Genomic DNA, 23624 nt, shown 5'->3' with positions numbered 1-23624 from the left:
GACAGCAATTACTATGATTCAGGCAGACACTGACTCAAGGTTTTCAAGTAAAAGAATATACATTTATTTCACTCTTCAGTTGTATAACATTACATCATTATAAGCAGTTTAAAATCACACTCTCAATACACCACACCACTTCCCTTAATTCCCTGCCAAGTTAAGTTCACAAAACGAAGTGGGAGCAAAATGGCACTCCAGCAATTTAAAAGGGAGGGAAAGACAAAAGTTAATAGAAATTAGACCAAACCAACAGGTAAGTACTCAGGGCAGTTGAACACGAGGAACTTCAGTGAGGAGATCAGATAGAAAAGGCTTAGGGCCAAAGTCAATGGGTCAAAAGTGTTTTGCTCAGGATCACACAGTTCAGGGTAGTTCGCGGTAAAGTTCGTGGCACGGTTTCCGGACAAGGTTGGTTGGTAGAAAAGTTAGTTTAAAAAGAATAGGACAAGCCCTCGGATTGGAGAAAGATTTCACACACTTTCCCCGCGGCTGAACGAAACGAGCAACCGGGTTTGCACAATACCTTAAAACGGAGAGGGAGCTGTAGCTGAGGCGGACGTTCCTGGTAGTTCCTGCAGGCTCACGGTTCCTGATGCGACTGTCGGACTGATCAGAAGTAGGAAGACAGAAGGGTCCTGCACTACCCAGGGAAGAAACCAGCAGCAGAGCAAAGCAACAAATAAAAGGTGCGCTCCTTAAAACTCAAGCAGGGTCCGACCTTCCTGGCTATCTGGCCCACTGTAGCTCTATACAGCAAATTCTACCAGAAGGGGGGTCCTGGCTTGCAGTTTGGGCGAACTGGTTGGTCCCACCAGCTCAAGGGAAGAAGTTTCCTGGAGGATCTTCTCTGTCGTCGGATTCTGATGATTCGGACCTGCAGCAGGGCTTCACCGGGCGGTTCCGTCATTGTAGGGTTCCTCTTCAGCCAGTTCCTCGTTCGTTCTTTCGTTCCAGTGGCAACTCTGTCTTTCCAGTCCGAGAGACCTGCTTTTTATGCAGTTTTCTCCCATTCATACAGCCTGGCTGTCAATCACACAGCAGGGTGGCTGTCCTAGCAAGGCCAGACCCCTTAGCCAAACAGACAAGAGTGCGACTTGTGTTACCAAGGGAACCCACGACCGGGGTCCGAAGTCCCCTCCCTCACATCCTGCCTACCCAGACTTTCAGGCGCCTTAAAGAGGGCCTCTGCGCAGAAGCCTGCAAAAAGACAGCGAACAAAGCAATCATCCCTGGTTTGGCGTGCAGAGAGAAACACAAGAAAGACTTTAACAAAAAGAAATGGCGAATAAACCCAGCCGGAGCCATAATAAAATGTATTTGGTCAAGCGGGTTTATGTTCGAGGATAATATAATAGCCTAAAACAATACAATGTTTATATGATGTAACCGCGGTAGAAATGTTCGGGTAGTTACCACTGCCACCAGCCAAGTCTAAATGTAAAGGGGTCGAAACAGTGCTCCAAGAGACACAGACAAAAAGGGATCAGAAATGACTCTTTCCAATACTCCATGTAAAATGGGGTGTAATGAGTCTGTAGTTTGAAGAGACTACATAAGGTTAATGGCAACTTTACATGTTTCCGGGAGACAGTAGTCAGTCCCAGAAAAAATTGAGTCAGAGGGAAGTCTAAAAGACAACCCTGTGTCACTGCACTGAAGGTGCTGTGTAACACAAACAGAAATGGTGCTCATGGAGTAGGTGAGGCTCCAGAGCCCAAGATCACACAAATGGTAAAAACACACACAGCAAAACACATGTAAGAGTGGGAAAAAACGCTCACTCTCTTACAAGGTGAAAAAATAAATCCTAGAAATCCGGCAAAGCTGCTGAGGGACTCAATAGGTAAGGGAAATTAGCCATTTATGAGAATTCTCCCTAACAGCGACAGGGTTTCTTCTCGCCCTAAAGTTACAAGATACCGCTCTTTTGACCAGAACCCTATTCTCAGCTTCTGTCCCGCCTTCATGTTGAGCCTCTGCTGTTTCTCCGGGAGGGCAGTCCTCGGTGTCTGCCTGACGTTAGTGGAGCCTGACCCTTCGCGGTCTCCGTATCTTTCCTTGTTTTCTGCCCCCACCCATCCAGGGTGTCTGCCCCCTCCTTCCCCGTGCCCATTAGTTCCCACAACCCGATGGCTTCCCCAGAAGCTGCACATTCCCGACTTGCACTGTTGCCCACTCTGCCCTTGTTCTCAGCATTCTTGTCCTGTGGTTTTCTGTGAACGTCCCTATTTTTCCTTCCTCTCCTCCTGAGCTCGCCCTACGTGGGGCCTGGACAGAGTAGACTTCAGTTGGGAGGTCAATGCTACTTTCTACTATCACACGTTGAGGCGTTTTGCCTCGCTGCTCTTGCATCTCGTGTCCTTCTCCGTCCCCAGTATTTTCAATAATTGAAATCTCTCCTTCATTCAGGGGGGGGGGGGGTGGGAACCCTGCATGAGTCCGGACAGCCAGCCCGGCTTCATTCCTCCCAAATCTTCACAAGTTCAGGACCACCGAAGTACACCGAAGACAATTTCAGAGAGACAAGTTTCACCGAAAATATAATACCGAAAAAATACAAAATGTTTAAAATTATATATTTTTTTAATTTGGGGGAGGGGGCAAACACCCTGATTTTCTATCCCTGCAATCCAACCCCAACACCACCCCCACCCTTTTTAACCCCTAACCTCACTCCCACGTATATAATTCATTAAAATCTTCAGTATTTTTTTCGGTATTATGGTTTTCGATAAAAACGTATCTCTCTGTATTGTGTTCGGTAAACTGACGGGGTGCCCTCTGACCCCTGTATCTCCCAGTGCATATTCCTAATGGTGCTTCGAGGAGAGGCCGTAGCTCGTCTTGTGGTATTTATGCCCCATTGCATTATCGATCCAGTGCAGACTGTGCACAGTCGAGCCGCGTGGCATCCTTTGGCAGCTTCGAGTCGGGCATCGCCACCTGCCGACCTTTGCAGACTATGCAAAGAGCGGGCACCGAATTATTACTGGCACTGGTTAGTAATCCCCCCCCCCCCCCGCCCCTGCGGTCAGCCTTACCGCCTACTAAAAGCGGCATCAACTGGAAGGAGGGGTGCAAGCTCACAGGGGTACAAGCGGGCAGCAGAAATGAGAGCAAGGAGTGATTACTTACAAGAAGCCAGGATTGACAAGATGGTGGTGGTGGGGGGCATGAGGTGTGGGGGGTCACCAGCAGGGTGGCAGAAATGATAGCAAGGAGTGATTACTTACAAGAAGCCAGGATTGACAAGATGGTGGTGGTGGGGGGCATGGGGTGTGGGGGGTCACCAGCAGGGTGGCAGAAATGATAGCAAGGAGTGATTACTTACAAGAAGCCAGGATTGACAAGATGGTGGTGGTGGGGGGCATGGGGTGTGGGGGGTCACCAGCAGGGTGGCAGAAATGAGAGCAAGGAGTGATTACTTACAAGAAGCTAGGATTGACAAGATGGTGGTGGTGGGGGGCATGGGGTGTGGGGGGTCACCAGCAGGGTGGCAGAAATGATAGCAAGGAGTGATTACTTGCAAGAAGCCAGGATTGACATGGTGGTGGTGGGGGGGACATGGGGTGTGGGGGGTCACCAGCAGGGGGGCAGAAATGAGAGCAAGGAGTGATTACTTACAAGAAGCCAGGATTGACAAGATGGTGGTGGTGGGGGGCATGGGGTGTGGGGGGTCACCAGCAGGGTGGCAGAAATGAGAGCAAGGAGTGATTACTTACAAGAAGCCAGGATTTACATGGTGGTGGTGGGGGGGCATGGGGTGTGGGAGGTCACCAGCAGGGGGGCAGAAATGAGAGCAAGGAGTGATTACTTACAAGAAGCCAGGATTGACAAGATGGTGGTGGTGGGGGGCATGGGGGGTGGGGGGTCACCAGCAGGGTGGCAGAAATGATAGCAAGGAGTGATTACTTACAAGAAGCCAGGATTGACAAGATGGTGGTGGTGGGGGGCATGGGGTGTGGGGGGTCACCAGCAGGGTGGCAGAAATGATAGCAAGGAGTGATTACTTACAAGAAGCCAGGATTGACAAGATGGTGGTGGTGGGGGGCATGGGGTGTGGGGGGTCACCAGCAGAGTGGCAGAAATGAGAGCAAGGAGTGATTACTTACAAGAAGCCAGGATTGACAAGATGGTGGTGGTGGGGGGCATGGGGTGTGGGGGGTCACCAGCAGGGTGGCAGAAATGATAGCAAGGAGTGATTACTTACAAGAAGCCAGGATTGACAAGATGGTGGTGGTGGGGGGCATGGTGTTTGGGGGTCACCAGCAGGGTGGCAGAAATGAGAGCAAGGAGTGATTACTTACAAGAAGCCAGGATTGACAAGATGGTGGTGGTCGGGGGCATGGGGTGTGGGGGGTCACCAGCAGGGTGGCAGAAATGAGAGCAAGGAGTGATTACTTACAAGAAGCCAGGATTGACAAGATGGTGGTGGGGGGCAAGGGTTATGGGTGGTCACCAGCAGGGTGGCAGAAATGAGAGCAAGGAGTGATTACTTACAAGAAGCCAGGATTGACAAGATGGTGGGGGGCATGGGGTGTGGGGGGGTCACCAGCAGGGTGGCAGAAATGATAGCAAGGAGTGATTACTTACAAGAAGCCAGGATTGACAAGACGGTGGTGGTGGGGGGCAAGGGGTGTGGGGGGGTACCACTTAAAGAAAGCAAGGATTGACACCGTGAGGGGTTCGCCAGCGGTAATGAGTGAGAACTTGCAGAAAGCAGGGATTGACACGTTGGGGGGAGGGGGGATGGGATTCACCAGCAGTAATGAGAGCAAGGAGTGATTACTTACAGGAGGCCAGGATTGACAGGGAGGGGTTTTGCGCCAGCAGAGCAGCAGTATTGAGAGAAAGTAGTGAGTACCTACAGGAAGCAAGGCGTGACAGGTGTGTTGAACTGGTGGGGCAGCAGTAATGGGAGTAAGGAGTGATTACATGCAGGAAGCAAGAGGTGACGGGTGCGTGGGGGAAGGGGGTTGGTCCAGCGGGGGAGCAGTAACAGGAGCAACAAGTAATTACAGAAAACAAGGATTAACAGGTTGAGGTTTTGCACCAGCAGGCAGCAGTAATGACAGCAAGGAGTGAGTACATAAAATACTTACAGAAAGCAATGATTGAAACAGTAAGGGGTTGCACCAGTGGAGCAGCAGTAATAAATGCAAGGGGTGATTACTCACAGAATGCAAGGATTGGAGCAGCGAGGGTTGTTAGGCAGAATCCTGTGCAGTTCCCTTGGGGACCACTGCAAGAAGATTAAGACTACCGGAGTAAGTAGTAAACCCAATTGGTAGCAGTCTGCACCACCCAGATTTACCTGGTAGCTGTGGCTGCGCAGTCAGACTTCTCTCAAGAAGAGTAGGGCAGTATACAGAGGATACACAATAGGAATTAAAAACACAATAGAGCAAACAAACACTGACCAGAGCTTTGTATCAAAAGTATATAATTATTTATTTAAAACACACTTTAGGAAATACACTAAGCACTATAGATCAAAGCAAGTTCAAACACAATCAGAAAAGTATACACACCTCCCTTACTAATTATTAGACAAGTCTAGGTCAAAACACCGCTATTTGTAAAAACAGATGTGAGCGCGTAACTTAGATGGCACTCCAATAATTAAGTTAAAGGGAGAGAAAAAGGCAGGTCATGAAAATAAAACGGATCCCAACACTTTTCTAAGACCACAGCAAGTTAGTGAAGGCAGAGTCTACTGTACAACCAAAGTTCATAGGCCAGGCCCACTTTAAATGAAGCAAGGCGGAATGTGCCCAAGATCACACAGTTTAAAATGCACTAAAGTCTTTGCAAAAAATGTTCAAAAGAGGTTGGTTTGATGTGAAAGGTAAAGTTAGAAGGTCTGGGGGCCAACCCAGTTGGAAAGCCAAGGATTTAAGGGTCACCTTTAGCAAACCGTGGAAAGGGAGGCCAGGTGGAACACAGTACCTTTAAAAGTGAGGAAGCTCCAGCGGTGGCAGTTGTTCCTGGTAGCGGGTGCAGTTCGTGGTTTCGACCAGGGGAAGAGAAGATCTCGTCGAGGAGGAAACTTGGAGTCGTTGCACTGCACAGGGAAGAGACCAGCCGCAGAGTTTGTTCGGTTAAAAGGTGCGTTCCTTTTATTCACGGTCACAGTGGTGAAGCTTGGCGATCCGGCCGCCGGGGTGCTTGGCACTGGCGATTCGACCAAGGGACGTCCTGGAAGGTGAATGGCGAACTGGTTGTTCCCACCAGCTCAAAGGGAGAAGACTCTTACAGCAGAAGATCTTCTCTTGTCGTCGGGGAAAGTGGTGAGGTTGTTGCAGCAGGGCTTCACCGGTGGTGTCGTCGTTACAGATGGCTCAGCTTCTCCCCTCTTTGGATTTCTTAGGTCCTGTGGCGACTTCTGAAGTTCCAGTCCCAAAAGCCCTGCTTTTATGCAGAAAACCCCCCATTCAACAGCCTAGCTGTCACTCATACATGCTAAGTGGTGAGCCGGGTGGCTCACCACTGGGCCAATCAGAACAGAGTGCGACTTGGGTTGCTAAGGCAACGCAGTCTAGGGTGCCAATTCCCCCACCCACACATCCTGTGGAACCCAGACAGAGTGGCACCAGTTGGAGGGCTTCTGTGGAGAAGCCCGCCAAAAAGTGGAACAAGGGGCCCGACCTTGGTTGGAGTTACAGAGACGGACACAAACGCCATTTTGGAAAAGAGTTCTGGCGAAAAGACCCAACCGGTGATTTTATATTAAATAATTAAACCGGCGGTATCTTTAACATTGCAGCAAAAAAGTGGTGCGTTTAAAATCAATGGGAAAATCCCATAGGAAATATTCCGGTGGAATATTTTGCGTGGTAACCACTGCCACCAGCCAGAAACTCGACAAGGGGGGACTGGACAGTGCCCCCTTGGAAACAGACCCAGGGGCAATCGAATTAACCCCTTCCAGTACTTCCACAATATGATGGTTTGTACTGGTTCTGTTCACAATTTAGGTCTAGTAAAGCCAATGGTGACTTTACATGCCCTGGGAGACAGTAGTCAGTCCCAGAGTATGGAGTCTATGTTTTGGGGTCACTATGACACCCCTGTGTTACTGCACTGAGGGTGCTGTGTAACACATATACAAAAACAGATGATACCCTACGGAGTAAAATACCCCATAGCCCATAAGCACACAATAAGTCAAAGGCATACCTCAAATCATGCCTAAGAGTGGGAGTAAAAGAGTCTCACTCTTAGCAGGAGAAAAAAACAAACCCCAAAAATCCGGCAAAGCTGCTGGGGGACTCACTAGGTTTGGGAAATTAGCCTTATAAGAGAATTCTCCCTAACAAGGGTTGCACCAGCAGAGCATCAGTAATAAGTGCAAGGAGTGATTACTCATTGGAAATGGGGATTGACGGAGTGGGGTGTTGGACCAGGGGTGGGGGGCTGCAGTAATGAGAGCAAGGAGTGATTACTTACAGGAAGCCAGGATTGACAGGGGGGTTACGCCAGCAGAGCAGCAGTAATAAATGATTACTTACAGGAAGCAATGATTGACATGGTGGGGGGTTGCACCAGCAGAGCAGGAAGCAATGATTGACATGGTGGGGGTTACACCAGCAGAGCAGCAGTAATAAATGATTACTTACAGGAAGCAATGATTGACATGGTGGGGGGTTGCACCAGCAGAGCAGCACTAATAAGTGATTACTTACAGGAAGCAATGATTGACATGGTGGGGGGTTGCACCAGCAGAGCAGGAAGCAATGATTGACATGGTGGGGGTTGCACCAGCAGAGCAGCACTAATAAGTGATTACTTACAGGAAGCAATGATTGACATGGTGGGGGTTGCACCAGCAGAGCAGGAAGCAATGATTGACATGGTGGGGGGTTGCACCAGCAGAGCAGAAGTAATAAGTGGTTACTTACAGGAAGCAATGATTGACATGGTGGGGGGTTGCACCAGCAGAGCAGAAGTAATAAGTAATTACTTACAGGAAGCAATGATTGACATGGTGGGGGGGTTGCACCAGCGGAGCAGCAGTAATAAGTGATTACTCCTACATTGGGTCAGGACGTGTCCGCAGTTCCTATAATGGGTCAGGATGTGTCCGTTCTTCATACATTGAGTCAGGTGTGTCTGTAGTTCCTACATTCGGTTAGAATGTGTCTGTAGTTCCTACATTGGGTCGGGACGTGTCCGTACTTCCTACATTGGGTCAGGACATGTCCGTACTTCCTACATTGGGTCAGGACATGTCCGTAGTTCATACATTGGGTCAGGACCTGTCCCTAGTTCCTACATTGGGTCAGGATGTGTCCCTAGTTCCTACATTGGGTCAGGACATGTCCGTAGTTCCTACATTGGGGCAGGACCTGTCCGTAGTTCCTACATTGGGTCAGGACGTGTCCGTAGTTCCTACATTGGGTCAGGACCTGTCCGTAGTTCCTACGTCAGGTCAGGTGTGTCCATAGTTTCTACATTGGGTCAGGACGCGTCCGTTGTTCCTACATTGGGTCAGGACGTGTCCGTAGTTCCTACATTGGGTCAGGACCTGTCCGTAGTTCCTACATTAGGTCAGGTGTGTCTGTAGTTTCTACATTGGGTCAGGACATGGCCGTAGTTCCTACATTGGGTCAGGACCTGTCCGTAGTGCCTACATTAGGTCAGGTGTGCCTGTCATTTCTACTTTGGGTCAGGACGTGTCCGTGATTCCTACATTGGGTCAGGACGTGTCGGTAGTTCCTACATTGGGTCAAGACGTGTCCGTAGTTCCTACATTGGGTCAGGACGTGTCCGTAGTTCCTACATTGGGTCAGGACATGTCCGTAGTTCATACATTGGGTCAGGACCTGTCCCTAGTTCCTACATTGGGTCAGGACGTGTCCCTAGTTCCTACATTGGGTCAGGACCTGTCTGTAGTTCCTACATTAGATCAGGTGTGTCTGTAGTTTCTACATTGGGTCAGGACGTGTCCGTAGTTCCTACATTGGGTCAGGACCTGTCCGTAGTTCCTACATTAGGTCAGGTGTGCCTGTAGTTTCTACATTGGGTCAGGACGTGTCCGTGGTTCCTACATTGGGTCAGGACGTTTCCGTAGTTCCTACATTGGGTCAGGACGTGTCCGTAGTTCCTACATTGGGTCAGGACCTGTCCATAGTTCCTAAATTGGGTCAGGTGTGTCTGTAGTTTCTACATTGGGTCATGACGTGTCCGTAGTTCCTACATTGGGTCATGACGTGTCCGTTGTTCCTACATTGGGACAGGACGTGTCCGTAGTTCCTACATTGGGTCAGGTGTGTCTGTAGTTTCTACATTGGGTCAGGTGTGTCCGTAGTTTCTACATTGGTTCAGGACGTGTCCGTAGTTCCTACATTGGGTCAGGACCTGTCCGTAGTTCCTACATTGGGTCAGGTGTTTCTGTAGTTTCTACATTGGGTCAGGACGTGTCCGTAGTTCCTACAGTAGGTCAGGTGTGTCTGTAGTTCCTACATTGGTTCGGGACGTGGCCGTAGTTCCTACATTGGGTTGGGACGTGTCCGTAGTTCCTACATTGGGTCAGGACATGTCCGTAGTTCCTACATTGGGTCAGGACGTGTCCCTAGTTCCTACATTGGGTCAGGACATGTCCGTAGTTCCTACATTGGTTCGGGGACGTGTCTGCAGTTCCTACATTGGGTCAGGACATGTCCGTAGTTCCTACATTAGGTCAGGTGTGCCTGTAGTTTCTACATTGGGTCAGGACGTGTCTGTGGTTCCTACATTGGGTCAGGACATGTCCGTAGTTTCTACATTGGGTCAGGACATGTCCGTAGTTCCTACATTGGGTCAGGACATGTCCGTAGTTCCTACATTGGGTCAGGACGGGTCTGTAGTTTATACATTGGGTCAGGTGTGTCTGTAGTTTATACATTGGGTCAGGTGTGTCTGTAGTTTCTACATTGGGTCAGGCGTGTCCGTAGTTCTCACACTGGGTCAGGATGTGTCCCTAGTTCCTACATTGGGTCAGGACCTGTCCGTAGTTCCTACGTCAGGTCAGATGTGTCCATAGTTTCTACATTGGGTCAGGACGCGTCCGTTGTTCCTACATTGGGTCAGGACGTGTCCGTAGTTCCTACATTGGGTCAGGACCTGTCCGTAGTTCTTACATTAGGTCAGGTGTGTCTGTAGTTTCTACATTGGGTCAGGACGTGGCCGTAGTTCCTACATTGGGTCAGGACCTGTCCGTAGTTCCTACATTGGGTCAGGTGTGCCTGTCATTTCTACATTGGGTCAGGACGTGTCCGTGATTCCTACATTGGGTCAGGACGTGTCCGTAGTTCCTACATTGGGTCAGGACCTGTCCGTAGTTCCTACATTGGGTCAGGACCTGTCCGTAGTTCCTACATTAGATCAGGTGTGTCTGTAGTTTCTACATTGGGTCAGGACGTGTCCGTAGTTCCTACATTGGGTCAGGACCTGTCCGTAGTTCCTACATTAGGTCAGGTGTGCCTGTAGTTTCTACATTGGGTCAGGACGTGTCCGTGGTTCCTACATTGGGTCAGGACGTGTCCGTAGTTCCTACATTGGGTCAGGACGTGTCCGTAGTTCCTACATTGGGTCAGGACCTGTCCATAGTTCCTAAATTGGGTCAGGTGTGTCTGTAGTTTCTACATTGGGTCATGACGTGTCCGTAGTTCCTACATTGGGTCATGACGTGTCCGTAGTTCCTACATTGGGACAGGACGTGTCCGTAGTTCCTACATTGGGTCAGGTGTGTCCGTAGTTCCTACATTGGGTCAGGTGTGTCTGTAGTTTCTACATTGGGTCAGGTGTGTCTGTAGTTTCTACATTGGTTCAGGACGTGTCCGTAGTTCCTACATTGGGTCAGGACCTGTCCGTAGTTCCTACATTGGGTCAGGTGTTTCTGTAGTTTCTACATTGGGTCAGGACGTGTCCGTAGTTCCTACATTGGGTTGGGACGTGTCCGTAGTTCATACATTGGGTCAAGACGTGTCCGTAGTTCATACATTGTGTCAGATGTGGCCGTAGTTTCTACATTGGGTCAGGACGTGTCCGTAGTTCCTACATTGGGTCGGGACGTGTCCGTAGTTCATACATTGGGTCAGATGTGGCCATAGTTTCTACATTGGGTCAGGATGTGTCCGTAGTTCCTACATTGGGTCAGGACCTGTCCGTAGTTCATACATTGGGTCAGGACCTGTCCGTAGTTCCTACATTGGGTCAGGTGTGTCTGTAGTGCCTACATTGGGTCAGGTGTGTCTGTAGTGCCTACATTGGGACAGGACGTGTCCGTAGTTCCTACATTGGGTCAGTTGTGTCTGTACTTTCTACATTGGGTCAGGACATGTCCGTAGTTCCTACATTGGGTCAGGGACGTGTCTGCAGTTCCTACATTGGGTCAGGACATGTCCGTAGTTCCTACATTGGGTCAGGTGTGTCTATAGTTCCTACATTGGGTCAGGTGTGTCTGTAGTTCCTACATTGGGTCGGGACATGTCCGGAGTCCATACTTTGGGTCAGGATGTGTCCGTAGTTCCTACATTGGGTCAGGACGTGTCCGTAGTTCCTACATTGGGTCATGGCATGTCCGTAGTTCCTACACTGGGTCAGGAAGTGTCTGTAGTTCCTACATTGGGTCAGGACGTGTCCAAAGTTCGTACATTGGGTCAGGATGTGTCCCTAGTACCTACATTGGGTCAGGACGTGTCCGTAGTTCCTACATTGGGTCAGATGTGGCCGTAGTTCCTACATTGGGTCAGGACCTGTCCGTAGTTCATACATTGGGTCAGGACCTATCCCTAGTTCCTACATTAGGTCAGGACGTGTCTGGGTGTCTCCAGCTTACTGCAGATTCTACATAGTCGACACGTTCTTTTTTCCAGTGGCATTCCTGACCAGAAATCTGTGCATAGTTTCGAAAACCTCAACGTACATTTTCAGGCTCCTCAGTACGGCATAGTTGTCGTTCCAGTCATTAGTTCTCCATTTGACTTTCCATTTACGACTCAAAACTGAAACATTCCAGGGACTGGTCAGGCGTCCAAGAGGCCACTTCAAAAGTCTTATCACACTCATTTGCAAGCACAGTCTTCTTGGCTAAGAGAGACCCTGACGGTGCCATGAGAGCACTCATAATTTTTGACACCGGCATTTTGGATTTTTGAGAATCTTTCCTCTCAGAAACCTGACCTTCGCATGGGCGTAGGACATGGGGGGACAAATCTCCCCCACAATTTTAAGTGGGGAGAATGTAATGTCATTTATCCCCCAGAATATGTGTTTGGTGTGTCGTGAAGGGATCTGTTTTTTAAGTGGGGGGAGGGGCTGCTTACTATGTAAGCGGCCCTCTCCCCTCTGCCCCCCAAAGCATGCGGGCAATACCCTGGGGGCAGATGGGTGATCATCTGCCCCCAGGGAAGGAGGGCAAACAAAAAAAAAATATCTTTTTTAAAAACTTAGTTTTGGGTGCGGTGGGTGCCGGTGGGACCACTAGCACCCAGGGATTTTTGCAAGGGGGGTGGCCCTCTCCCCCCCACCCTAAGTGGATGAGGGACACCTTATGTAGCCCTCCCTGGGGGCAGATTCCTGCCCCTAGGAAGTGGTACATGAGATGCCCCCATCCATTTGGGGTGAGGGGAGAGGTCACTGCAAATATTGGCAGAGCCACCCCTCCCAAGTCTGGGGCAGTACGTTTTGACCCCCGCTGGGGGCAGATGGCCACACACATGTGCACATCTGCCCCTAGGGAAGGGCAAAACAAATATATATATATGATAACTTGTTTTGGGTGGGTGTGGGGGTCACTAAACCACCATGGATGTTTTTAGTGGAAAGGGGGTGCCCACGGGTCTCTCCTTTTCAGAAATGCGTGGGGTTCTCTGTTCTCCTTGCTGGCTTCGACACCCTAGGCCCAAATCTGTAGGTTGTCCACATGAGCAAAATTCATGAAAATCTGCTGTGCGAAAAGACTTGGGGGTACCAGTGTTTTAGGCTTTTCCCTTTGCACCCAGGTAGGTGCACCCACACATGTGAGGTACCGTTTTCATCGGGAAACCTGTGGGTACGCGGGAAGGTAGGCCATGTGTTGTTGGCTGCGTGTTTCGGTGAGTGACCAGAGTGAAATGTGCGGAAATTGTGTTTTTTTTCTGTCATTTTCCCGATTTTCCCCCCAAACTATGGAATCTTTCCCTACATAGTTGTTGCCTGACCTGTGCAAATGACTCCTTCCTAAAGTTGGAATATTGTCTACTTTTCAGAAATGTATGCCTTTCTGGCTTCCCATTCAGCTTTCCTACCCTTTTCCTCCATTCTGTCCGCGCATGTCCTATTGGACAAAAAACGCCAAAATCACTTACCTCTCACAAAAGGCTGATTAGCATGTCAAAATATGTTATTTTGGGTTCCACTGAATCTGTTCTTGAAAGCCTGGAACATGGCGAATCCAGCACAGCAAACCATTTGTTCCTAGCTCTTACAAGGAAAACACCATAGGCTTATTTGTACAACATTTTATTGGCATTTTCTGAAGAAAAAAAGAAAATGTTCTCCTTTTTGGTTATTTTCTCTCACCCCCCATACAGCAAACTAGGATTCCTGGGTGGCGTTACGACCGCCTACATGTGGGGAAAAAGGGACCAGCTTTGGCCGAGATATCGCATGTAACAAAGAAGTTACAAGGGATTGAATGGCGACATACCGAAATCACCAAAAAAGGCCTTGGCACTGGGGGGGAAATACCCATGGCAGTTAAGGGGTTAAGATGGTAAAGCCCCAGAGGAGATATCATTTGTAAGGTAGGTCAGTTAGTTAATTCTCCAAATGCAGATTGTGCACAGGAATATGTAACACCTGTGTTCAGCACCTGGCTTAATCTTCCGGTGGGATAATAGGCAGAGTGAATGCATTCAGCTTCTGATGCAACACAGCATTTTCCAGGTCAACTGGTTCAGAAAAAGTGGTGGAAAACACTATTACTGTTGCTTTTTTTAATTGGACAGATTTTCGTGCATTTTATGGGTGGAGTTTGGGAGCCGAGTAGACACACCAGGACCCCCTGTATTTCCCGCTCCACCAGACAAATGCGGCCTTACTGCCAGCATGGATTCTCATGCTGGAAATAAGGAAAGGGATTCCTCCAGGATCTGCTTGGAAATGAAACCTGATAAAAGCGGGCGGAGGCCAGAGGAAGCCATTGTCAATTCCGCCAGCAATCGCTAATTGCGTGAGGTATTTACACTCTTCCAAAGTGGAAAAGCAATGTGATTTCACCTGCCTTTTACCCTAAAATCTTCCATTTTGTGGCGGAAAAGTAAAAATGTATGCCAATGGAAGTGGTCCACTCTATGCAGTTTACTTTGCGCGATGCTACACATGTAATAAATAAATGCATTTAACATGACCCCAGATAAATGCCAATTCGTGATCAGAATGAGTGAGCATGGCGTGTCGCTGGTGAGAGGGTGTCCTGTGCTTCTTGAGTGAATTGGCAAATACCCTTAATTGCCATCTCGCGTTAAGCGGGTGCTGAAACCCGTCAGTGTGGATTGCGCAATAATAAGTCGACAGAGGTATTTCAAATGGCCAATTTCACTCTTTGGGTGACATTGTCCAAGTGGGAGAATGTTACCCATGATGTGCCACTTTCTCTGCAGAGTGAATTGTGCCCACACTGAAGAAGAAGTGTGAAAAACCCACAAGGGCACTGTGCCCTGCTCTTTCTGCGTGTGTCCTCCCCACAGGGCGACAGATGCCGACTCAGACATGGGTAAGTCTCAGGTAGCAAGCCTGTACCCTAGTTGATGTGGCAAAGGATTCCAGACTTCTGAGGCTGATCACATTAGTAGCATTAAGTTACATGCCACCTGACAGGTATGTGTGATAAAGTTGCAAAGCAGAGCTGTTAGTGGGCTAAAGCAGGAGGCAATGTCTGCCTACCCTCAAAGGGTACATACAACCAAAAGTAATAGGCCCCTCCCCACATCATGGCTGTAGGGGCCAGGCTCCAAAACAGGGCAAGAATGCCCTCCAATAATCCATGTCCACGAGTAGGGTACCCCTCGTGCTCCAGGATCCCTGTTGAGCAACCTCTGTGCTTTCCAGGTGATACTAACATTATTTATAGCCAGAAGTCTAAAAGGTAATCGCTTAATTGCAGCTGGAAATAAGCTCCTGGCGTGATCAAAATGTCTTAACCAAGTGTGACATCATCTCCTTCCTTTATAAGCAATATGTGTGCTCTCCCATTTCTTCATCCACTGAATTACTCTTAGAAACAAAGGCAAGAGTTGTGGCTCTTGTGTAGGCATTAGGAAGGCAGTTGCCAGTCTCTGGCATAATATGCCCATGTTCTTCCAATATTGGCTAGCTGTTGCTCTCTTATGGCCAGGTAGAACCATCATGGCAGTTACAGGCAAATGCCTTTACCCTTTAGACAGAAAAGCGGAAATAAGAGGTCTATTCAAGCCACGTCACAAATAGAAGTTAAGACAGACTGCATCTGCCTTTGCTGTGTTAGGGAGAATATGTTGAGTGTTCAAGCAAGGAGGTATGTATTAAGCAAGCAAGCAGTGAGACAAGGTAGAGGCAAATTAAGGCCAGAGGGGCTCTTTGATTAATGTAACGGGGCAGAGGACCCAGGCCCTGCCGTCCTAGTAACATATGAGAGAATCAGATAGATCAGGCTTTGCAGCAAATGTTAAACGAGAAAGGAACAGAGTCCAGCTCTGGATTCAGAATAACAAAGGCAAAGAAAGGCTAGGCTCTGAAGCCTGCATGAGATGGAATAAGAGGGACCAGACTCATTGTGAGAGGCTGGCCCGGCCCTCGCAGGGGCGCTAGAAGGGCAGCACACATAGCGGGCTGCCCGTCTGGCAACCCACTGGGTCCACATACACCCCTCCTACTAGGCATCCCACGGGTCCGACACATCCGGCCGCGGACCTGGAGAGTGCTTATAAGGGGTGGGCTTGCGATCGCTCATCCTCCTTGTTTGCTGTACCCCCCCGGAAGACAGTCAAAGCAGCAACATCACACACCTGGTCCCTCTACTCCCATAACAGGGCTTACTCAGAGGTACAAACAAGATTTCCTCTTTCTTTGAAACTCCCATCTTTCCATTCCAAGCGACGTACACGTCTCCTTGCCCCACACAAAAAAAGTAGCTACTTGCAGTTGGTAGAAAAGGCTTCAACTCCTTTATTTGGCAGGAATCCACTTACAGGGGATCTGCCTCTTAACGAGCTGGCGTCCTAGCTGTGGCCCACTGGAAGTAATTGTTATTGCCTCTCTCTTACCATGAGCTCATAGTCGGATGAAAAATCCAGAAATGCAACATACAAAGACATGTTCTTTGCTGCTGCATCCTTGAATTTTCTTCTGTTTTCTTTTCTTCTTTTCTCTTGTTTTATACAGTGATATGTGTAATTTAATACGTACTGATATTTTGATTCTAGTTTTGTGAGTTCTTTGACTAAAACACAATAAATAAATAAATAAATAAATAAATAAATAAAGCAAAGTCCCCAAGATTTCCCCTGTCCCCCCCAGATTTTATGTGTCTCCTGCGCCCCTGGACCTTCGAGTGACATAAGTCCTGCCTCCAACCTTATGATCGAGAGAGGAGAGAGTGATCAAACTCTTTGCCAGGAGCTGCCTTCCACATCACTTAACCACTTAAGGCCCATTCCTGTGAGAGCATCTAGGCCGTACAGGATAGATGGGCAGAAACACTGCCTATACAAGCGCAGTATTCTGTCTATACTGGGCCGTACAGGATAGATGGGCAGAAACACTGCCTATACAAGCGCAGTATTCTGTCTATACTGGGCCGTACAGGATAGATGGGCAGAAACACTGCCTATACAAGCGCAGTATTCTGTCTATACTGGGCCGTACAGGATAGATGGGCAGAAACACTGCCTATACAAGCGCAGTATTCTGTCTATACTGTATCGTGAAGTCTCTCTTGAGACTTTAGCAATCAGGGCAGCAAGTAGCTGTGCCTTTCTCTTCCTGTCTGTAACAAGTAACGAATGTCCACACCTAACCTCCAAAAATCATCACTCCCAGGTGTTTGTAGCTATCTACATATTCATTGTGTCACCCGTCAACCATAAGGACGGGCGTGGAACCTTTTTGTTGCAGAACATGGACAGGTTAATCTGAAGCTCGTTTGCAACTGTGTAGTGTTCTATGGTTTTCTGGGATGATGTCATCCAGTATATAGCAGACTACCTATATAGGTTTTTCTGAGTAGAGCGGGCAATTCCGAGAGGTACAGTTTGAACAGTAGAGGGGCCAACATGCAACCCTGCTTCACCCCCATCTCTCTGTTGCTATGGGCGCAGTGAAGGCCCCGCCACTGTCCAACCACACCATCACACTCGCCATTTTAGCCCATTGTCATGTACGGTTCACCGTGTCGAACGCTGCGCGATAATCTGCAAGCGCAGTGTGCCACACTGGGTTACCTCTCACTTTCGCGCGACCCCTGATCAGATGAATCAGAAACAGGTTGTGTTTTGTTGAACACCCCTCCCTGAATCCCAATTGCTATCGTCCAGGATGTTTTCTTGATTGACCCATTCCTGCAGTGCTTTCAGAAGAACAGAGGCAAACAATTTACCAGTGACGTCCAGCATTGACGGGAGCTGGTAGTTAGCCGCCTCCTGCCGATTGCCAGCTTTATACTTTTATATACAATTGACAGTTCACATTAGGCAGACCAAGATGGCGGCCACTGCATATGCACTTTAGAATATAGACTGCACAAACCACACAAGGATGTGTATGGGATCAACGGTGATGACCGCAGCCCAATGACCAATGGTTTCCCTGCTTTCTCTTTTTTGTTTCTATGTAAACACACCTTACAAAGTGGCAGGCTATGCGATCAAGCAACGGGACTGTTGCAAAACGCGCCATGCTGCCATACCGTTTGCCACTTTCTGGCATGATGGATTTGAGGGAGAGGGAAAGGGAGAGGGAGGGGGAGAGAGGGAGAGGGAGACCGAGAGAATGAAGACGTATACCATGTTCGTTGAACAGTTTTAGTTTGTATTATCTCATCGATACGTTTGTTTATCACAACCACCCATATAGGAGGATCGGATTTGAGCACCACATTGTCCAGCCCACTGGGGCCTGGAGCCTCGGAGAATTTCAATCTTTTTATCAACCCCTTCAAAGTTTCACTATCATATTTTAAATTCAAGCCTTGGGCCTTGAAGTGGCAACTACTGCACCTTCTTCATCCCACTCAGTGATTCCTGATTGCCGGGGTCACACAACTTCTTGAATAGGATTTGTGACTTTTAGACTTGCCACCTCTATAAGGAAGTGTTGCCAGATGATTCTGGAGTCGCCTCTTGCTAAGACCTGCACCAGTTTCTGCCATCCTTGGTTATTCTTACTAGCCTTTCGCCTCTTCACCCAAGTCCTATAGCGATGACTTTTTATTTGTTTAATTCTTTTTATTTTTTATTTTTAACTAGTCTCGTGTTTGCTAATTTAATTACTGGCTCCAATGAGCTCTTTGCTCTAGTTCTAAGTTCTAGGCTTGTTTTGTATGGAACGTTTAGCGTCCCTGATCGCAGGAAGCAAGGATTGACTTGGTGGGGGTGGGGGTTGCACCAGCGGTGAAGGTTGGGAGCATCTTTGGCTGAGGAGATACCTGTTTGATGATGGGGTTGAGGGGAGGGAGATTTAGGGGCAAGTGGGATGAATGCACTTGAAGGGCTAGAATTTGGTTGTGAAGCTGTGATTGCCCCTCCGCCACTCTCCCTCCTTGTAAAATCAAAGGGAGTGGTGAGATGAAGTGATGAACAGAGGGAACAGAAGAATGGAGTGAGGAGCAGGTGAAGATGCTAGAATTGTGGGTTGACAGGCACTTAGGGTTGGGGGCTAGAGAATGGTCAGAGAGAGTTAGTCTAGCTGGGGTTTGTAGGCCTTGGTCCTGATGGAGAGGTTGAAATCCCTCCCACCTCCCCCTCCCATGAGTACGAATGGGGCGTCAGTGGGCAGAGATTCAAGGAGGAGGTCAAGAGGGTGGCAGGAAGAGATGAGGGTGGCAGGAAGAGATGGGGGTGGGAGAAAGAGAGGAGGGTGGCAGGAAGAGAGGAGGGTGGCCGAAAGAGATTAGGGTGGCAGGAAGAGATGGGGGTGGGAGAAAGAGAGGAGGGTGGCAGGAAGAGATGAGGGTGGCAGGAAGAGATGGGGGTGGGAGAAAGAGAGGAGGGTGGCAGGAAGAGAGGAGGGTGGCAGGAAGAGAGGAGGGTGGCTGGAGGAGATGAAGGTGGCAGGAACATATGAGGGTGGCTGGAAGAGATGAGGGTGGCAGAAAGAGATGAGGGTGGCAGGAAGAGATGGGGTTGGCAGAAAGAGATGAGGGGGGCTGGAAGAGATGAGGATGGGAAGAGATGAGGGTGGTAAGAGATGAGGGTGGCAGGAAGAGATGTTGGTGCAAGAGGTTTGAACAGTGATGTGTGCAACAAAATTTGAAGAAAATCCAAAGGGGTTAGTGGGGGAGGTTTTGTTAGTTAAGAGGCCAACACTACCTCCTCTCTTAGGAGGACAAAGGGAGTGGGAAATGTTAGCAGAGTGAGTATCCAAGGCTGCAAGAGCAGCACTGTTGTGTGCCCCTGCAAGCTGCCCCAGTGAACCTAATCAATATCGCCCTTGCCCCATCAAATAACTACAGACCATATGCACATGCCCTCTTATGTTGATCAATGCTCGCTCAGCAGCTGCTCACACTGCAGTGATCGCTGACCTCATCTCGTACAATAACCTTGATGCCAAGTTCATCACTGAAATATGGTTTACCCCATCCTCCCCACGTGTTTTCAACGTCCTCCTACCTGAAGGCTACTGAATCCAACATGCTGACTGGCCAGGAAGGGCACGAAGCGGAGTGGCAATCATTCACAGGAGCAATTGGCCGTGCTCCGTGACCCACTCTCCCAGAACAAGCTCATTTGAATCACTCGCCTGCTGGTTCCCTCTATCGCACAAGGAATCCATTGCCTTCCACCTCATCTACAAACCACCTCATAGGAGTGACTCTTTCATTGTATAAATCTCCAACTTACTCTCCTCTGCAACATTAGCACATAATAGTAATGTCTTTCTTGGTGATTTTAACATCCCTGGGCTGACAACCACACTCGAAGCACGCTTTTCGCACTGACCGCTTCAATGGACCTTAAGCAAATTGTGCTGTCCCCCACGCACAACAAAGGCAGCACCCTGGACATCATCCCCCTGCACCACCTGTGCAAACCCTATCCCACTTGACTGGTCTGACTACGCCACCATCCCATTATCAGTCACCTACTCAATTAGATCTCACAAAGGTCCGGCTAAATGCCCTTTAACTCAACGCCGCTCCTTCAAAACCTTCCTGGTCAATGAGCTCGACGTCAACTTTGCAGACTTCCCCACCACAGGGAATGCCTCGGGCCTCCAGGAATTCTAGAGCAACTCTGCTATGAAACCGGTGGACAATCGTGCCCCCCTAAAATCTAGCCGGCCAAAAACCGAACCATCCGCCTCGTGGTACACCCTCAAGCTAGCCTCCAACAAATATTCAATTAGAGCCCCAGAGAAACAGTGGCACAAACACCATAACTCGGGAGATCTCACCAACATCAAATCACTATACACAAAGCGCTGGATTCAGATTACTGAGGCAAGAGCTGCTTACTACTCTACTACCTTTGAGGCAGCCTCCACAGGAGCAAAGCCCTCGTTGAAGTAGGAAAGCATTGTACCAAACTCTCACCCGACCCTGAGGTACCAGCAACTCATCAAAAATGCGAAGGAATCAACGCATTTTCGATTAGAACAAAAAAAGAGAAAATGAGAGAGAGCTCTCACAGAATAAGCTTCCCCTGCATCCCGGATCACACATGGCCTCTCTGTACCAAATTCTCTCCCCTCTTTTCCACAGATCTCCTAAAAATGATTGCCTTCCTCAAACTTACTTCCTACTCTGACTATATAATACCGCCCTCCATCATTAAACGATTGACAGGCATGGTGCTCGATGCACTCCCCAGCATCATCAATGCTCCCTTGCAGAAGGATAATTCCCGGACACCCTCAAGACTGCTCTCATATGACCTCTTTTAAAATAAACAACCCTAGATCCAGACGACCTGGCCGACTACAGGCCCATTATGAACCGCTTGTTTATTGGCAAAATCTTGGAAAAAGTAGTTGCTACACGAGCAACTCCACCTCCTAAATGCTTATCAATGAGGGTTCCACCCAAAGTGTAGCACCGAGACTGCCACCATCCAGGTGGTGGATGATGCTCTCTACATCATGGAGAAGGGCGACTCATGCCTCCTCGTCCCACTTGATCTCTTGGCTGCATTCGATACCGTCGACCACCACATCCTTCTTTCCCTCCTTGCTGACAGGATAGGATTCTCCGGCACTGTCCTGAATTGGTTTACCTCCCACCTCTCAGGCAGACAGCAGGCTATCCAGATGAACTCATTGCATTCTAACTGACTCCGGGTCTCCTGCGGAGTCCCCCAAGGCCCCATCCTCTCACCAATCCCTTTTAACCTTTACATGGAGCCTCTGGGCATTCTCCTCAAAGATACTCCGTTGTACATAAGGGTAAATAGCGTGTCATGACATCATTCATCTCTGCGATTACCTAGCCATCATCCAGTCTTGGACTGGAACCTCAATCAAAACCCATCCAAGACTGCTATGATATGGCATTTATAATGCGCCTGTACACAAGTGTTTCTAGGCACCCGCTAAAAAACAACTTGAAATACTCTTCTGACGGGGCTCCCAGCTGCTCATTTGGATCCCCTAAAAGTAGTCCACCCCGGTGCAGCACGTCTTATTACAGGAGCCCAGATATGTGGCTGAATTGCCCCCAGTCCTATGTGAACGTTATTGGCTTCCACTCCAGGCTAAATACTGTTCAAGACTTCATCTATCACATCCAAAGCATCCGCAAGTAGCGCACCAGCGTACCTGGCGGCGAAGCTCCACATATCTGGTGGCACACACTCCGCACGCAGCAAATCCACCAACCTACTTCAATCACAACTCGTCTGCAAAGAGGGTACCCACAAACAATCCTTCTCTTGTCATGCACCCACCCTCTGGAACTCGATCCCGGTGTTGGCTCGGAATGCCCACACAATTCTGCAATATCGCACATTTCTCAAAACATGGCTCTTTCAACAACACCTGACCAAGGACTACTTCCAATGGATGCACAGACCTCACAGTACTGCGCTACTGTTAAAAGATGCCAGTCCTGTGCTGGCTCCCCACACCCTGTGCAGCGCTACACTGCTCTCGAGCTAGGTACACGCTTTAAACCATAACATGTTGGGGATGCATGTTTCATTAGACCCGTCAGGGTAAGATGGAAGCCATGGGAGTACATTGTTAGATTAGAAGTAGAAAGGAGGTTTTGTTAGAGAGATACAGCATCTCAGTGGGCGATCAGTGGGAGGTGGAGGGAATAGGAGGTGCTCCCAGATGGAGGCGAGCTGAACATGAGGTGGCAGTAGGCAACCAGTGTGCCCTTTCATGGTCTGACTGGAAGCGAGAGCCACACATGTGGCAGAGTCCCAGATGAAGAGTAGGGAGAGGGCGGCCTAGATGGCAGATGCTTGGCAATGGCACACAGACCGTGGCCTTTGGAATTTGCTCCTAGCACGGTCAGACTGGGCTTGTCCAAGCATGCTGCCATCTTCTGAGTCTTCCCTTCTCTGGAGAACATCTCGGAGCGGGGACATCCTGTGTTGGGCAGGGGGACTGTTCCAATCAGGAACTCCACCTTTACTACATTGGGCTCTGGACCGCCAAGGGGAGACGGGTAAGGAGGGAGTATGCCCTGTGACTCTGGGAGCCAATCAGAATGACCAAGATGGCGTTCACCAGATCCAGGAAGCAGTTGCAGGCTCCTTGATCCTGGAGGGAGAAGGGGGCAAGCCTGAGTGTCTTCCTGCATTGCCTAAACACAGAACCTTTTTACTGCTGTCTCCTGCTCTGACACTGCGTGTGGTTTGCGCCTTGGATAGTGGAGAGGTGCTTTGTGCTTTCTGCTACTTGTGCACGGCGTGCTTCCTGGCTGCCATTATCCCACACTGTATGTCCCTAATAGTGTCTATAATGCATGTGTCCTGTGCACGCTTCGAGCTTCTTGCTGCACTGCCCTGCGTGCATAGCACGTGCCCACAGCGTCTCTATGCTCTGTCTGTGTACACATCCTGAGACCTTTGGGTTAGTGGGCGCTTTATAAGAACTTATTTAGTTAGTTAGTTATAGGCTCCAGGCGTATAGGTCTGCAGCCTGCATGCCGGCAGTACCTTCTCTGCTGCTATCTCCGGTACTCCAGGTGCATTCTGGGCACCGCTCCACTAGTCTGCACTGTACATGATCCTGGGGTTTCTCTTTTGTGTGCACTCCCCTCACATGCCTGTGGCTTGTTGTTGGCGGTAGCTTGGCTAGTATTGCTTCTATGTGCTAGCAGTTTCTGGTAATTCCTAGTGTTCATGTGTGAGTTTTCCACGCTCATCTCTGGTGTGAGTACTTCCCTCCTCGGTTTTGTTGACGCATATGAGTACTTTGCTTGTGTACGAGTGCATTTGACTCCTGCACATGCA

The 23624-nt window shown here is 49.1% G+C and overlaps 1 protein-coding gene across 4 annotated transcripts in view; it reads left to right on the top strand.

The window, feature by feature from the left end:
* The window catches only part of HPCA (hippocalcin), a 163963-nt gene that overhangs the window by 102778 nt on the left and 37561 nt on the right, over nucleotides 1-23624 (top strand). The gene's annotated exons all lie outside the window — the stretch shown is intronic.

The sequence above is a fragment of the Ambystoma mexicanum genome, chromosome 11, assembly GCF_040938575.1.
Source record: "Ambystoma mexicanum isolate Mex_15411 chromosome 11, UKY_AmexF1_1, whole genome shotgun sequence".
NCBI classification, from domain to species: Eukaryota; Metazoa; Chordata; class Amphibia; order Caudata; family Ambystomatidae; genus Ambystoma; species Ambystoma mexicanum.
Note: the sequence above shows the minus strand (reverse complement) of the source record. Positions and strands in the feature narration are given on the sequence as shown.